The following is an 18,244-nucleotide window of genomic DNA, read 5'->3' on the forward strand; positions in this document are numbered from 1 at the left end:
CTATACTCACAGGTCCAAAAATCTTCTCAGAACAAATAACAGATTTGCTTGGTTTTGGTCTTGAAAGGTTCAGAAGAATGTTCTGCAACTTTGAAGACATTAATCATTCAACTTGGTTGAGCAGAACTCATTTTATCCATAAACTTGTTAAAGGTCTACCGAGAGAACCTTGTCATGGTAGAAAGTGGAATAACTTTTGTTCTATCTATTGGATTTGATTGACTTTAGTACTGGAAACTTTAGAAGGAAGTTCTGCAAATTTGGAGACTTGAATGACTCAATTTGGTGCCATAGAACTGCTTTTAGATACAAATTTGTTAAGGATCTATTAGTCGGAGACCTATTTTTGTATGAGGTGCACTATACCCTCTTCCTATGAACAGATTTTCTTGATTTTGGTCTTAAAAGCTTTGAATTAACGCTCTGCAACTTTTAAGACATAAACCATTCAAATTGGTACCATAGAACTGCTTTTGTGTACAGATATGTGAAAACCACATACTCCCAAGTCATATTTTTGTATAAGGTTCAATATCTTTTCTTCTTATGAATAAATTTTCTTGATTTTGGTCTTGAAATATTCAGAAGAACGTTCTGCAACTTTGAAGACATAAATTCTTCAACTTGGTTGAGCAGAACTCATTTTATCCATACATTTGTTAAAGGTCCACTGAGAGAACCCTCTCTTGGTACAAAGTGGAATAACTGTTGTTGTATTTATTGGATTTGATTGATTTTAGTACTGGAAGCTTTAGAAGAATGTTCTGCAGCTTTGGAGACTTGAATGATTCAAATTGGTGCCATAGAACTGCTTTCACATACAAAAATGTTAAGGATCTATTAGTCGGAGACCTATTTTTGTATGAGGTGCACTATACTCTCTACCTATGAACAGATTTTCTTGATTTTGGTCTTAAAAGCTTTGAATAAACGCTCTGCAACTTTTAAGAGATAAACCATTCAAATTGGTTCCATAAAACTGCTTTTAGATACAAATATGTGAAAATCCTATGCTCCCAAGTCATATTTTGGTATAAGGTTCAATATCTTCTCTTCTTATCAACAGATTTTCTTGATTTTGATCTTAAAAGCTTTGAATTAACCCTCTGCAACTTTTAAGACATAAACCATTCAAATTGGTACTATAGAACTGCTTTTGGGTACAGATATGTGAAAATCCCATACCCCCAAGTCATATTTTTGTAAAAGGTTCAATATCTTCTCTTCTTATCAACGGATTTTCTTGATTTTGGTCTTAAAAGCTTTGAATTAACCCTCTGCAACTTTTAAGACATAAACCATTCAAATTGGTACCATAGAACTGCTTTCGGGTAAAGATATGTGAAAATCCCATACTCCCAAGTCATATTTTTGTAAAAGGTTCAATATCTTCTCTTCTTATTAACAGATTTTCTTGATTTTGGTCTTAAAAGCTTTGAATTAACGCTCTGAAACTTTTAAGACATAAACCATTCAAATTGGTTCCATAAAACTGCTTTTAGATACAAATATGTGAAAATCCCATACCCCCAAGTCATATTTTTGTAAAAGGTTCAATATCTTCTCTTCTTATCAACAGATTTTCTTGATTTTGATCTTAAAATCTTTGAATTAACCCTCTGCAACTTTTAAGGCCTAAGCCATTTAAATTGGTACTATAGAACTGCTTTTTGGTACAGACTTGTTAAAATCCCATACCCCAAGTTATATTTTTGTAAGTTGTTCAATATCTTCTCTTCCTATCGACAGATTTTCTTGGTTTTGGTCTTAAAAGCTTCGAATTAACGCTCTGAAACTTTTAAGACATAAACCATTTAAATTGGTACCATAGAACTGCTTCTATATAGAAATATGTTAAAATCCTTTAGTCAAAACCCAGTTTTTGTATAAGGTTTAATATCTTCACTTCTAAGTAACAGATTTGCTTGATCTTGGTCTTGAAAGGTTTGGATTAACTTATTAAGCTCTTTTACATTCTTCTTCAGTGGCTTTAGCACAATTATCTTTGTTACTAGTAGATTCAGTACAAGATCTGTAACATACTTCAGCACCAGAAGTTCTTCGGCTAAATTCACTTTTTTTTTTTTAAAGATAAACTGATCAGAGTCAGATGTGTTAATAGTAGTTCTGAGTACTTCTATTGTTTTATTCGTAAATCTAAATGTAAAGAAAAACCTTCAAAATGTACTATTGTACCAATGTATACTGCAGAAACCAAAACAGAGTTGCTTCTGTACATTTAGATTGCTTAAAGAAATTAATTCTCTTCACACATTTGTTCAGTCATAAAGAAATCTTTAATAGCCCCTTGGCTAAGTACATACCAAGTGTCTATAATATGCTAGTGCTAAGAATATACTAAAAATAATGTAAGACATCTTTATCGAGAGGTGACCACATAATGCCTCAAGATTCTCATATTAACAAAGCTGGTGTCTTGCACAATTAATGGTATTCACTCAGTAAAGTATGACACAATAAAAACCATTTTTACCATCATCTAAAGTCAATAAAACTGATTTCTTGGTTTAAATTTAGTTGGGAAAACCAGGCTTTGCTTAGTACAATTTGTGCCAAAGAGGAAGCAAATTGTACTACTGATACATGCGAAATGGCTTCTTTGAAGTCATTAATTATTGAAGAAAGGTTTCCAAAATGTGATATAGAATGTACTGAAGAAGCACTATTGAACCCTCATGAAGAAGTGAAAGGACAAATACACTAAAAGAAGAGAGAAGCAAAATGCTCTTAGTCAGACTCACTTTATAAAAGTAACCAGCAAGAAAAACCTTTGGACCTAACAATAGATAGTTATCCTTGTTTCGGATTCTTTAAAGACATCTTCAGTTTGTACCTCAATGTTTCTATCGATAAGAACTTAATATAAAATATGCACGTTGATTAGATAAGTCAAAAGATGAGGAAAACATTGTATAAGTTTTATTAACTTAAGTGGTTTAATAAAAAAAAAGGATTACCTACAATGCTATAATAAGAATGTTAGAAGGAAATGAAAGAAGAGAAATAAAGCTGCAACAATTAGGTGTGGCTTATTTCTAGACAACTAGAACTTGAAATAACCAAATAGGTCTTTAACACCCCTGCATATTAATTATTCTTTAATATATTTGTTTTTAAATTGACCATGATTCTATATTTAACAAGAAAAAAGGATTTCCAATAATTAGCTTCTTGCTATTTCTCACATAAGTTTTTTAACTACATTGAAACCAAATTATTATGTTTTATCAGGAAAATATTTATATTTATTATCATTTTGTAACTTTCAGACATAAATCATTCAAATTGATTCGAGTAAAACTGACTCTATGTACGAGTTTATATAACTCATTTACTTTAGCCCCATTTTTTGTATAAACTGCAATATCTTCATTACTGATCAACCGATTTGATTGATTTTGGTCTTAAAAGTTCCAGAAGAACGTTCTGCACCTTTCAAGACATAAATCTTTCAAATTGAATGAATAGAATTGACTCTATGTACAAGTTTACATAAGCCATTTACTTTAGCCTCATTTTTTTGTATAAAGTGCAACATTTCCCTTCCGATTAACAGATTTACTTAATTTTGGTCTTGAAAGCTTTGGATTAATGTTCTTCAACTTTTAAAACATGAATTATTACAATTGGATGAGTTGAACTGACTTTATATCCAAATGTATAAAAACCTACTGAAAAACACTTTTAGGTCAAATACCCCAATTATCTTTACCCTAACTCCCTTGAATGTTGTATCAGACCGAACGTTTAATATAAAATTTATTAAAGCAATTAAAACAGATGAAAGTAGGTAGAAATAAAACACATCAAACAAACTCTATTGCCCCTAAACAATACGATTAGGGAAAGAAAACTCAATTTTTCACTTTCAAAGTATACTTTTATTGCTATAAAATATATTTAACATTAACATATAACATTTATATAAATAGAAGAAAACCGAAGGCCCAGTCATCTGCAAACTGCCCCCTTGCTGTCCAGAATTGGCCCCTAGTGACTTCTTGAAACAAAACAAAAGCAGAGTCTCCGAGGAACCTCTGGTGAGTTGATTATGGAAAATTGTTTTTCTTCAAGCATTATTTGCATTGCACATTTAAAGCACAAAAAATTAATCATGTCTACACTCAAATATAAAAGATTGGTCTAGCACCAAGCTTTATTACATCAAATATAAAGGGTTACAGGATATTTTAGCATAATACATTTGTTAAAAATATCACAAAAGCACAACACTAAAAAAGCACAAAAACTATAGCACTACACTAACAAAATGATGGAAGCAAATTTGCGAGGGAGTGTTAGGGTAAAGGCACTAAGTACTTTTGAATGCCCTGTATATCTCCTTAAGAGGAAATATACATAAAACGTGTCACCAATATATGCACCAAATACTTTTAACCTCTATATAAATATGAGCAAATTTCAATAAAGCATGCACAAAAATCCAAATTAACAAAACCCCACTAACCTCTATAGCCTCTAAGAGGCTTCTTCTCGTCTTTTTCTTATGTCCTCTCCTCTGGGCACTGATTACCACCCGAGAGGGAGTCTACTTGCTTATATCTGAAAGAAAAGGATAAACATATTTGAGAAACCAGTAAATCCAAGGGATTTAACAAATTTCCAAGGAAAATCAATAAGAAACTATTTGAATGAATGAAAATCCAATAATGAAATCGATATTTTATAAGGGAGAGTTAAGGCGGCCATTTTGTCCCTGCTTGACGTCACCCAAGCGAGTCTAATGACCCTTGAAAAGTGAAAATTTTTTCACACGAATTTCCACAAAAAAAATTTGTCCCCACTATTGAATTATACACCAAAATGAGGCCCTCGATGCATAGAACACTAATCAAGTACTTTTTTTTATGCAACTCAAGAATTATCCCTGTTTTCACGAAAAAACCACTTTCGACCAAACAACAAAGGAACGTACAGAAAACGTTCATCTTACCTGACGATTTACCGTCGAAAAAACGGGTGCACACCCATGAAAATTACATCAAAATGAACCTCGCGGTTTAGAGAACACTTTTCACATGTTTTTTATAATTAATTCCCACTTTTCCCGATTTCCTGGACGATTTTCCGGGAGCTCCCCCCTAATTCCAGCGACCACTTGCCTCACTGCTAAGACCGAGGGGCATGCGCGTCGAGTCCTTGTTTCGACACCTGTCAAAGGGATTGCTGATGTAGAGTAAATCCGAAGTTCATGGTCACCGAGGATTGTACGGATCCCCTATTGTGATCACAAGATATCACAACAATTTTGCCCCAAAAAAAAGGCCGATTTGGATGGTTTTTTTAAGATGAAATGGAGAAGAAAGTGCCATAATATCTGCAATTTTCAACGGATTTTCATGGAAATTGGCTCTAAGGAAAGGAATTTTAATTTGGAACAAAATGTGTGTCTATGAAAATTTCGAAAAACTGGAAAGTTCCAGAGTTAAATGCAAAAATTGGAACATGTGTCAAATTAATAAGTGCCTCAATGTAAAACTTTAATAATTTCCTCAATTTTCCACCGATTTTCATGGAAACAGGCTCTAAGGAAAGGGATTTTAGTTTAGAACAAAAAGTGTGTCTATGAAAATTTCGAAAAACTAGAGAGTTCCAGAGTTAAATGCAAAAATTGGAACATGTGTCAAATTAATAAAAGTGCCTCAGTGGAAAACTAATAATTTCTTCAATTTTCCACCGATTTTCATGGAAATTGGCTCTTAGGAAAGGGATTTTAATTTAGAACAAAAAATTTGTTTATGAAAATTTCGAAAAACTGGAAAGTTCCAGAGTTAAATGCAAAAATTGGAACATGTGTCAAATGAATAAGCGTCTCAGTGTAAAACTTTAATAATTTCCTCAATTTTCCACCGATTTTCATGGAAATAGGCTCTAAGGAAAGGGATTTTAATTTGGAACAAAAAATGTGTCTATGAAAATTTCGAAAAACTGGAGAGTTCCAGAGTTAAATGCAAAAATTGGAACATGTGTCAAATTAAGAAGTGTCTCAGTGGAAAAACTTCAATAATTTCCTTAATTTCCCATCGATTTTCATGGAAACAGGCTCTAAGGAAAGGGATTTTAGTTTAGAACAAAAAGTGTGTCTATGAAAATTTCGAAAAACTGGAGAGTTCCAGAGTTAAAGGGAAAATTTGGAACAGGTGTCAAATTAATAAGTGTCTCCGTGGAAAAACTTCAATAATTTCCTCAATTTTCCACCGATTTTCATGGAAAAAGGCTCTAAGGAAAGGGATTTTAGTTTAGAACAAAAAATGTATCTATGAAAATGTCGAAAAACTGGAAAGTTCCAGAGTTAAAGGGCCAATTTGGGACAGGTGTCAAATGAATAAGTGTCTCATTGGAAAACTGCAACAATTTCCTCAATTTCCCCACGATTTGCACGGAAATTGGCTCTAAGCAAAGGGATTTTAATTTAGAACAAAAAGTGTCTCTATAGAAATTTCGAAACACTGGAAAGTTCCAGAGTTAAAGGAGGTTATTGAAAAATATGACAAATAAGGGTCTCGTAAGTGGAAACCTTGAATAGTTTCCTTAATTTCCAACAGATTTCTATGCAAATGGGCTTTATGCAAAGGGGTTTTAATTTAGCACAATAAATTTACCAAATTTATAATATTTAAAAAAAAATGGATAATTTCAGAGTTGAAGGGGGATATTGAAAAATGTGACAAACTAACAAGGGAGTCTTAAGAGGAAAACTGGAATAACTTCCTTAATTTCCTACCGATTGTCATAAAAATTGGACTAAAAGAAAGGATTTTTCTTATCAAACAAAATACATCTCTACAAAACTTCTCAAAAAACTAACGGTTTTTGACCTAAAAGGAGCTGAAACTGAGCTTTGATCAAACTATGCAATAACTCCTCCAATTTTCATGGAAATTTGAAAAATATATATCCCTCCAGCACTAACAACAACACAAACACAATAATCAATACAAAAATCAATAAAAACAAATGTACAAACCTTGAAGCTCCTTTACAGAGCACCAAATCTCGAAGAGGGTAAAAATAAGACACAAACAACCAACTTTATTGAACCCTAACCAACAATATGATTAGGGAAAGAAAACTCAATTTTTCATATTTTAAGCATATTATTCTTATTGTCAATGGTACAATACATATATATAAATAAATAAATAAATAAATAAATAAAACATATAGTAAGTAAAAGCTGCGGTCCAGTAATCTGCAAACTACTCTCCTGCTCTCCAGAACTGGCTCCTAGTGATTTCTTAAAACGCAGCTTCATTCTTCCTATTGAACCTCAGGTGCAGTTATTTATGGAAAATTGTGTTTCCTGGATCACTATTTGGTGTGATCCAGGAAACTATCTTATAATATACATTAAAAAAAAAAACAATTGGCTTTACACCAATTGTTACAATATAAAGAATCTATGTTACAATATCAGGTTCGTTAAATAATAAAATTTATTAAAGGTATTATATACACAAACACACTCACTACACAAAAAGCACAAAAATGAGCACTACCGATAGCAAAGCGAGGAAATATACAAAGGAAAGGCACTATAGGCCACCCTGTATACCTTCTAAGGGAAAAAAAGGTCTGAAAAGCTTTGAATTAACGCTCTGCAACTTTTAAGACATAAACCATTCAAATTGGTACCATAGAACTGCTTCTATATACAAATATGTTAAAATCCTCTAGTTAAAGCCCAGTTTTTATAAAAGGTTCAATATCTTCACTTCTAAGTAACAGATTAACTTGCTCTAGGTCTTGAAAGGTTTAGATTAACTAATTAATTAAGCTCTTCAGTGGCTTTCGTACAATTATCTGTTTTACCAGTAGATTCAGTACAAGACACACTTTAGCACCAGAAGTTCTTCGGCTAAATTCACATTTTTTTTTGAAGGATAAAATGATCAAAGTTAGTCTACTGTTTTATTGATTAATCTAAATGTGAAGCAAAACCTTCAAAATGTACTGCAGAAACCTACCCACTGCTAAGAATATACCCAATATATCTTTATCGAGAGGTGACCACAAAATGCCTTAAGATTCTCATATTAACAAAGCTGGTGTCTTGCACAATTAATGGTATTCACTCAGTAAAGTATGACACAATAAAAACCATTTTTACCATCATCTAAAGTCAATAAAACTGATTTTCTTGTTTAAATTTACTTGGGAAAACCAGGCTTTGCTTAGTACAATTTGTGCCAAAGAGGAAGCAAATTGTACTACTGATACATGCGAAATGGCTTCTTTGAAGTCATTAATTGAAGAAAAGTTTCCAAAATGTGATAGGACATAAATGTACTAAAGAAGCACTATTGAAACCTCATGAAGAAGTGAAAAGACAAATACAGTAAAAGAAGAGAGAAGCAGAATCCTCTTAGTCAGACTCACTTTATAAAAGTAACCAGCAAGAAGAACCTTTGGACCTCACAATACATATTAGTTATCCTTGTTTTGGAATCTTCAAAGACTTCTTCAGTTTTGTACCTCAATGTTTCTATCGATAAGAACTTAATATAAAAAATGCACATTGATTAGATAAGTCAACTGATGAGGAAAACAATGTATAAGTTTTATTAACTCGAGTTGTACCTACAATGCTATAATAAGAATATTAGAAGGAAATGAAAGGATTACTGAGACTTGAAATAACCAAATAGGTCTTTTAAACACCCCTTATATTCATTTTCATATTGACCATGGTTCTGTATTTAAAAAGAAAGAAAATGATTGCCTATAATCAGCTTATTGATATTTCTAACATAAGTTTTTCAACTACATTGAAACCAAATTAATGTTTTATATTGAAAATGTTCATTTCTATTATCATTCTTCAACTTTGAGACATTATTCATTCAAATTGGTTCAAGTAAAACTGGCTCTGTGTTCGAGTTTACATAAGTCATTGATTTCAGCCCCATTTTTTGTATAAACTTCAATATCTTCATTACTGATCAACCGATTTGATTGATTTTGGTCTTAAAAGTTCCAGAAGAACGTTCTGAAACTTTCAAGACATAAACCATTCAAATTGAATGAATAGAATTGACTCTATGTACACGTTTACATAAGTCATTTACTTTATCCCCATTTTTTGTATAAAGTGCAACATCTTCCCTTCCGATTAACAGATTTACTTAATTTTGGTCTTGAAAGCTTTGGATTAATGTTCTTCAACTTTTAAAACATGAATTATTACAATTGGATGAGTAGAACTGAGTTTATATCCAAATGTATAAAAACCTACTGAAAAACACTTTTAGGTCAAATACCCCAATTATCTTTACCCTAACTCCCTTGAATGTTGTATCAGACCGAACGTTTAATATAAAATTCATTAAAAACAATTACAACAGATGAAAGTAGGTAGAAATAAAACACATCAAACAAACTTTACTGCCCCTAAACAATACGATTAGGGAAAGAAAACTTCAATTTGTCAGTTTCAAAGTATACTTTTATTGCTATAACATATATATTTAACATTAACATCTAATATTTATATAAATAGAAGAAAACCGAAGGCCCAGTCATCTGCAAACTGCCCCCTTGCTGTCCAGAATTAGCCCCCAGTGACTTCTTGAAATAAAACAAAAGCAGAGTCTCCGAGGAACCTCTGGTGAGTTGATTATGGAAAATTGTTTTTCTTCAAGCATTATTTGCATTAAAGCACAAAAAATTAATCATGTCTACACTCAAATATAAAAGATTGGTCTAGCACCAAGCTTTATTACATCAAATATAAAGGGTTACAGGATATTTTAGCATAATACATTTGTTAAAAATATCACAAAAGCACAACACTAAAAAAGCACAAAAACTAGCACTACACTAACAAAATGATGGAAGCAAATTTGCGAGGGAGTGTTAGGGTAAAGGCACTAAGTACTTTTGAATGCCCCGTATATCTCCTTAAGAGGAAATATACATAAAACGTGTCACCAATATATGCACCAAATACTTTTAACCTCTATATAAATATGAGCAAATTTCAATAAAGCATGCACAAAAATCCAAATTAACAAAACCTCACTAACCTCTATAGCCTCTAAGAGGCTTCTTCTCGTCTTTTTCTTATGTCCTCTCCTCTGGGCACTGATTACCACCCGAGAGGGAGCCTACTTGCTTATATCTGAAAGAAAAGGATAAACATATTTGAGAAACCAATAAATCCAAGGGATTTAACAAATTTCCGAGGAAAATCAATAAGAAACTATTTGAATGAATGAAAATCCAATAATGAAATCGATATTTTATAAAGGAGAGTTAAGGCGGCCATTTTGTCCTTGCTTGACGTCACCCAAGCGAGTCTAATGACCCTTGAAAAGTGAAAATCTTTTCACACAAATTTCCACAAAAAAAAAATTGTCCCCACTATTGAATTATACACCAAAATGAGGCCCTCGATGCATAGAACACTAATCAAGTACTTTTTTTTATGCAACTCAAGAATTATCCCTGTTTTCACGAAAAAACCACTTTCGACCAAACAACAAAGGACCGTACAGAAAACGATCATCTTACCTGACGATTTACCGTCGAAAAAACGGGTGCACACCCATGAAAATTATATCAAAATGAACCTCGCGGTTTAGAGAACACTTTTCACATGTTTTTTATGATTAATGCCCACTTTTCCCGATTTCCTGGACGATTTTCCGGGAGCTCCCCCCTAATTCCAGCGACCACTTGCCTCACTGCTAAGACCGAGGGGCATGCGCGTCGAGTTCTTGTTTCGACACCTGTCAAAGGAATTGCTGATGTAGAGTAAATCCGAAGTTCATGGTCACCGAGGATTGTACGGATCCCCTATTGTGATCACAAGATATCACAATAATTTTGCCCCAAAAAAAAGGCCGATTTGGATGGTTTTTTTTAAGATGAAATGAAGAAGAAAGTGCCATAATATCTGCAATTTTCAACGGATTTTCATGGAAATTGGCTTTATGGAAAGGGATTTTAGTTTAGAACAAAAAATGTGTCTATGAAAATTTCAAAAAACTAAGAAATTCCAGAGTTAAAGGGCAAATTTGGAACAGGTGTCAAATTAATAAGTGTCTCAGTGGAAAACCTTCAATAATTTCCTCAATTTTCCACCGATTTTCATGGAAATTGGCTCTAAGGAAAGGGATTTTAATTTAGAACAAAATGTGTTTTTCAAAAGTCTATAAAACTTTTGAAAAACTGGAAAATGCCAGAGTTACAGGGACATGTTGGAAGAGATGCCTAAGACAAATCGCCATAATTTCACCAATTTTCCACCGATTTTCATGGAAATGGGCTCTATGGAAAGGGTTTTTAATTTAGAACAAAAAGTGTCTATGAAAATTTTGAAAAACTGGAAAATTCTAGAGTTAAAGGTAAAAATTGGAATAGGTGTCAAATTAATAAGTGTCTCAGTGGAAAAACTTCAATAATTTCCTTAATTTGCCACTAATTTTAATGGATTTAATTGGCTCTAAGAAAAGAAATTTTAATTTAAAACAAAAAAATGTATTTATGAAAATTTCAAAAACTGGAAAGTTCCAGAGTTAAAGGCAAAAATTGGAACATGTGTCAAATTAATAAGTGTCTCAGTGGAAAAACTTTAATAATTTGCACAATTTTCCACCGATTTTCATGGAAATTGGCTCCAACAAGAGGGATTTTAGTTTAGAACAAAAGGTGTGTCTATGAAAATTTCGAAAAACTGGAGAGTTCCAGAGTTAAATGCAAAAATTGGAACATGTGTCAAATTAATAAGTGTCTCCGTGGAAAAACTTTAATAATTTCCTCAATTTTCCACCGATTTTCATGGAAATTGGCTCCAAGGAAAGGGATTTTAGTTTAGAACAAAAAGTGTGTCTATGAAAATTTCGAAAAACTGGGAAATTCCAGAGTTAAAGGGCAAATTTGGAACAGGTGTCAAATTAAAAAGTGTCTTAGTGGAAAACTTTAATAATATCCTCAATTTTCCACCAATTTTCTTGGAAAAAGGCTCTAAGAAGAAGGATTTTAATTTAGAACAAAAAATGTATTTATAACAATTTGGAAAAACTGGAAAGTTCCAGAGTTAAAGGAGGTTATTGAAAAATATGACAAATAAGTGGAAACCTTGAATAGTTTCCTTAATTTCCAACAGATTTCTATGCAAATGGGCTTTATGCAAAGGGTTTTTAATTAAGCACGATAAGTTTATGAAATTTATACAATTAAAAAAAATTATATAATTCCAGAGTCGCAGGGGGATATTGAAAAATGTGACAAACTAACGAGGGAGTCTTAAGAGGAAAACTGGAATAACTTCCTTAATTTCCTACCGATTGTCATGAAAATTGGACTAAAAGAAAGGATTTTTCTTTTCAAACAAAATACATCTCTACAAAAATTCTCAAAAATCAACGGTTTTTGATCTAAAAGGAGCTGAAACTGAGCTTTGATCAAACTATGCAATAATTCCTTCAATTTTCATGGAAATTTGAAAAATATATATCCCTCCAGCACTAACAACAACACAAACACAATAATCAATACAAAAATCGATAAAAACAAATGTACAAACCTTGAAGCTCCTTTACAGAGCACCAAATCTCGAAGAGGGTAAAAATAAAACACAAACAACCAACTTTATTAAACCCTAACCAATAATAATATGATTAGGGAAAGAAAACTCAATTTTCCATATTTAAAGCATATTATTCTTATTGTCAATGGTACAATACATATATATAAATAAATAAATCATATATAGTAAGTAAAAGCTGTGGTCCAGTCATTTGCAAACTACTCCCCTGCTCTCCAGAACTGGCTCCTAGTGATTTCTTAAAATGCAGCTTCATTCTTCCTATTGAACCTCTGGTGCAGTTATTTATGGAAAATTGTGTTTCCTGGATCACTGTTTGGTGTGATCCAGGAAACTATCTTATATACATTAAAAAAAAAAGCAATTGGCATTACACCAATTGTTACAATATAAGTTTCATTAAATAATAACATTTATTAAAGGTATTATACACAAACACACTCACTACACAAAAAGCACAAAAATTAGCACTACCGATAGCAAAGCGAGGAAATATACAAAAGAAGGGCACTATAGGGCACCCTGTATACCTTCTAAGGGAAGATATACATAATAACAACCAAAAAACAGTCAAAATCATATCAAATATGCGCATAATAATAATAATAATAGCAAAGATTAAAGCAAAATGTATAAAAACGTTGGCAATTTAACCACAAAACCTTATTGCAACAGTGCATTAATAATATTTTCTTTTTTTTTTGTAAATGTTGCCAAATTTAAAAAAAATATTTAATTGCAAGACAGTATTATTCTTACTTGTTAAGCACCATTGGTAAATTTTAATTTAATTAGCACAAATTGCATAAAAACAATTAATGTCACTAAAAGAGAGTGTTTCCTTATATTTTCTTTTGCTCAACTCCCTCCGGACACTGACTACATTCAAGAGGGGGCCACACCATAGTTGCTATGAAATTTGTGATAAAACCACTTGAATATGAATATTTTTATGTTAAATTGTTGGTAAAATCGTTTTTTTATTATAGAATTTCACTATACTAACGAGAAAAAAGGAAAATACATTTGAACAAATGAGCAAAAAAGATTAAATCCACCCCATCCAATACAAATCAATATAAAATCAATCTGATAGTGTGGAGTTTCCATAAGGGCCGAAATGATGGCGGCCATTTTCTCGTTCGTGAAAAGTGAAAATCTTTTTACACGAATTTCCATTACAAAAAAATTGTCCCCACTATTGAATTATACACCAAAATGAAGCCCTCGATTCATAGAACACGATTCAAGTACTTTTTTTTATGCAACTAAAGAATTATCCCATTTATCACGAAAAAACCACTTTCGACAAAACAACAAAGGAACGTACAGAAAACGATCATCTTACCTGACGATTTACCATCGAAAAAACGGGTGCACACTATTGAAAATTACATCAAAATGAACCTCGCGGTTTAGAGAACACTTTTCACACGTTTTTTATGATTAATTCCCACTTTTCCCGATTTCCTGGACGATTTTCCGGGAGCTCCCCCCTAATTCCAGCGACCATTTGCCTCACTGGTAAGACCGAGGGGCATGCGCGTCGAGTTCTTGTTTCGACACCTGTCAAAGGAATTGCTGATGTGGAGTAAATTCGAAGTTCAAGGTCACTGAGGATTAGACGGATGCCCTATTGTGATCACGAGATATCACAAATTTGGAAATGGGGATTAAAATGTGGTATTGGGTAATATAATGAAAAAGGCCGATTGGGATGGTTTTTTTAAGATGAAATAAAGAAGAAAGTGCCACAATATCCGTCATTTTTAACCGATTTTCATGGAAATTGGCTCTAAGGAAAGGGTTTTTGATTAAGAACAATGAGAGTGTCTCAGTAAAAAAACTGGAATATTTTCCTAATTTCCCACCAATTTTCATCGGTGCAGAACAATAATCCAAAGATTTTAAGACCAAAATCAAGAAAATCTGTTGATAGGAAGAGAAGATATTGAACATTATACAAAAATGTGACTTGGGGGTATGGGATTTTCACATGTCTGTAGCCAAAAGCAGTTCTACGGTACCAATTTTAATGGTTTATGTCTTAAAAGTTGCAGAGCGTTAATTCAGAGCTTTTAAGGCCAAAATCAAGAAAATCTGTCTATAGGAAGAGAAGATATTAAACAATTTACAAAAATATGACTTGGGGTATGGGATTTTCACATATCTGTACCCAAAATCAGTTCTATGGTACCAATTTGAATGGTTTATATTTTAGAAGTTGCAGAGCGTTAATTCAAAGCTTTTAAGACCAAAATCAAGAAAATCTGTTCATAGGAAGAGAAGATATTGAACAATTTACAAAAATATGACTTGGGGGTATGGGATTTTTACAAATCTGTAGCCAGAAGCAGTTCTAGGGTACCAATTTGAATGGTTTATGTCTTAAAAGTTGCAGAGCGTTAATTCAAAGCTTTTAAGACCAAAATCAAGAAAATCTGTCGATAGGAAGAGAAGATATTGAACAATTTACAAAAATATGACTTGGGGGGTATGGGATTTTTACAAGTCTGTAGCCAAAAGCAGTTCTACCGTACCAATTTTAATGGTTTATGTCTTAAAAGTTGCAGGGCGTTAATTCAAAGCTTTTAAGACCAAAATCAAGAAAATCTGTCGATAAGAAGAGAAGATATTGAACAACTTATATGACTTGGGGGTATGGGATTTTTACATATCTGTACCCAAAAGCAGTTTTATAGTACCAATTTTAATGGTTTATGTCTTAAAAGTTGCAGAGCGTTAATTCAAAGCTTTTAAGACCAAAATCAAGAAAATCTGTCTATAAGAAGAGAAGATATTGAACAATTTACAAAAATATGACTTGGGGGTATGGGATTTTTACAAATCTGTAGCCAGAAGCAGTTCTAGGGTACCAATTTCAATGGTTTATGTCTTAAAAAATGCAGAGCGTTAATTCAAAGCTTTTAAGACCAAAATCAAGAAAATCTGTCGATAGGAAGAGAAGATATTGAACAATTTACAAAAATATGACTTGGGGGTATGGGATTTTTACAAGTCTGTAGCCAGAAGCAGTTCTATGGTACCAATTTGAATGGTTTATGTCTTAAAAGTTGCAGAGCATTAATTCAAAGCTTTTAAGACCAAAATCAAGAAAATCTGTCGATAGGAAGAGAAGATATTGAACAATTTACAAAAATATGACTTGGGGGTATGGGATTTTTACAAGTCTGTAGCCAGAAGCAGTTCTATGGTACCAATTTGAATGGTTTATGTCTTAAAAGTTGCAGAGCGTTAATTCAAAGCTTTTAAGACCAAAATCAAGAAAATCTGTCAATAAGAAGAGAAGATATTGAACATTATACAAAAATATGAATTGGGGGTATGGGATTTTAACATGTCTGTACCCAAAAGCAGTTCTATGGTACCAATTTGAATAGTTTATGTCTTAGAAGTTGCAGAGCGTTAATTCAAAGCTTTTAAGACCAAAATCAAGAAAATCTGTCGATAAGAAGAGAAGATATTGAACAATATACAAAAATATGACTTGGGGGTATGGGATTTTTACATGTCTGTACCCAAAAGCAGTTCTATGATACCAATTTTAATGGTTTATGTCTTAAAAGTTGCAGAGCGTTAATTCAAAGCTTTTAAGACCAAAATCAAGAAAATCTGTCTATAAGAAGAGAAGATATTGAATAATTTACAAAAATATGACTTGGGGGTATGGGATTTTTACATGTCTGTACCCAAAAGCAGTTCTATGATACCAATTTTAATGGTTTATGTCTTAAAAGTTGAAGAGCGTTAATTCAAAGCTTTTAAGACCAAAATCAAGAAAATCTGTCTATAAGAAGAAAAGATATTGAATAATTTACAAAAATATGACTTGGGGGTATGGGATTTTTACATGTCTGTACCCAAAAGCAGTTCTATGGTACCAATTTGAATGGTTTATGTCTTAAAAGTTGCAGAGCCTTAATTCAAAGCTTTTAAGACCAAAATCAAGAAAATCTGTCGATAAGAAGAGAAGATATTGAACAATATACAAAAATATGACTTGGGGGTATAGGATTTTTACATGTATGTAGCCAAAAGCAGTTCTATGGTACCAATTTCAATGGTTTATGTTTTAAAAGTTGCAGAGCGTTAATTCAAAGCTTTTAAGACCAAAATCAACAAAATCTGTCTATAAGAAGAGAAGATATTGAATAATTTACAAAAATATGACTTGGGGGTATGGGATTTTTACATGTCTGTACCCAAAAGCAGTTCTATGATACCAATTTTAATGGTTTATGTCTTAAAAGTTGCAGAGCGTTAATTCAAAGCTTTTAAGACCAAAATCAAGAAAATCTGTTTATAAGAAGAGAAGATATTGAATAATTTACAAAAATATGACTTGGGGGTATGGGATTTTTACATGTCTGTACCCAAAATCAGTTCTATGGTACCAATTTCAATTGTTTATGTCTTAAAAGTTGCAGAGTGTTAATTCAAAGCTTTTAAGACCAAAATCAAGAAAATCTGTCGATAAGAAGAGAACATATTGAACAATTTACAAAAATATAACTTGGGGGTATGGGATTTTCAAATATCTGTACCCAAAAGCAGTTCTATGGTACCAATTTGAATGGTTTATGTCTTAAAAGTTGCAGAGCGTTAATTCAAAGCTTTTAAGACCAAAATCAAGAAAATCTGTCGATAAGAAGAGAATATTTGAACATTTTACAAAAATATTACTTGGGGGTATGGGATTTTTACATGTCTGTACCCAAAAACAGTTCTATGGTACCAATTTGAATGGTTTATGTCTTAGAAGTTGCACAGCGTTAATACAAAGCTTTTAAGACCAAAAACAAGAAAATCTGTCCATAGGAAGAGAATATATTGAACAATATACAAAAATATTACTTGGGGGTATGGGATTTTTACATGTCTGTACCCAAAAACAGTTCTATGGCACCAATTTGAATGGTCTATGTCTTAAAAGCTTCAGAAAGTTAATCCAAAGCTTTTAAGACCAAAATCAAGCAAATCTGCTCATAACAAAAGAAGATATTCAAATTTAAAAATATGGGGCTCTATAAATAGGACATTTATTTTAGCCCAACATTTTTTATTTATATACAGACAAATAATTATACATTTTAATAAACCCTATCGGTAGTTTCAACTGTCACAAATTAATTAACACCGACCTTATTCATAAGAAAATTGAATTAGTTGCAAATGTATTTTCATGCAACCAACGTTTTCATGTGCACAAAGTAAAAGGTACCTTCGATTTCTTCTGTAGACCTTCAGAAACTGACCAAATTAAGAAGGAGAGACTTTTGAATATAAATTCGAAATCTGCACTTCATATCGTGCCAAATAACGAGGATTTTACTTTAAAAATTTTATGAATTTCATCAAAAAACAGAAAATGTTCAACCTAAATTTTGCTCTTTCTTAAATAAAAAAAAATTTGCTACTTAGACATTATGCTGTTACTTAAAAGAAATCGAAATGGGATTTATAGCAAATCTCTTAAAGATATTTAGGAAATTATGTAGAAAGAGAGTCTACAATGAATTATTACCTTTGAAACAGTCTAATGCACATTTGCAGAATATTGGAACATGTTTTTAATACAACTTTAATTTTTGGTTATTTAACCATAATACCCAAAGTCAGCAGTGATTATCC

General features: G+C 32.2%; 2 long non-coding RNA genes across 4 annotated transcripts in view; one reads left to right on the plus strand and one right to left on the minus strand.

The window, feature by feature from the left end:
• LOC126749449 (uncharacterized) overlaps positions 1-18,244 on the minus strand; it is a 37,403-nt gene that overhangs the window by 16,817 nt on the left and 2,342 nt on the right. For 2 of the 3 annotated variants that reach the window (XR_007665075.1, XR_007665072.1), the window contains exons 3-4: positions 10,068-10,162; positions 4,490-4,584 (exon numbers count right to left, since the gene is read on the minus strand). This is a non-coding gene — a long non-coding RNA (uncharacterized LOC126749449). Of the gene's footprint in view, positions 1-4,489; positions 4,585-10,067; positions 10,163-13,940; positions 14,567-18,244 lie in introns of those variants that run through there. The other variant, XR_007665071.1, reaches the window with a different exon arrangement.
• The window catches only part of LOC126749448 (uncharacterized), a 35,232-nt gene that overhangs the window by 5,079 nt on the left and 11,909 nt on the right, over positions 1-18,244 (plus strand). Inside the window, exons 3-4 of the long non-coding RNA XR_007665070.1 lie at positions 3,954-4,061; positions 9,542-9,649. This is a non-coding gene — a long non-coding RNA (uncharacterized LOC126749448). The remainder of the gene's footprint in view (positions 1-3,953; positions 4,062-9,541; positions 9,650-18,244) is intronic.

The sequence above is a fragment of the Anthonomus grandis genome, assembly GCF_022605725.1.
Source record: "Anthonomus grandis grandis chromosome 1 unlocalized genomic scaffold, icAntGran1.3 Chromosome57, whole genome shotgun sequence".
Classification (NCBI taxonomy): domain Eukaryota; kingdom Metazoa; phylum Arthropoda; class Insecta; order Coleoptera; family Curculionidae; genus Anthonomus; species Anthonomus grandis.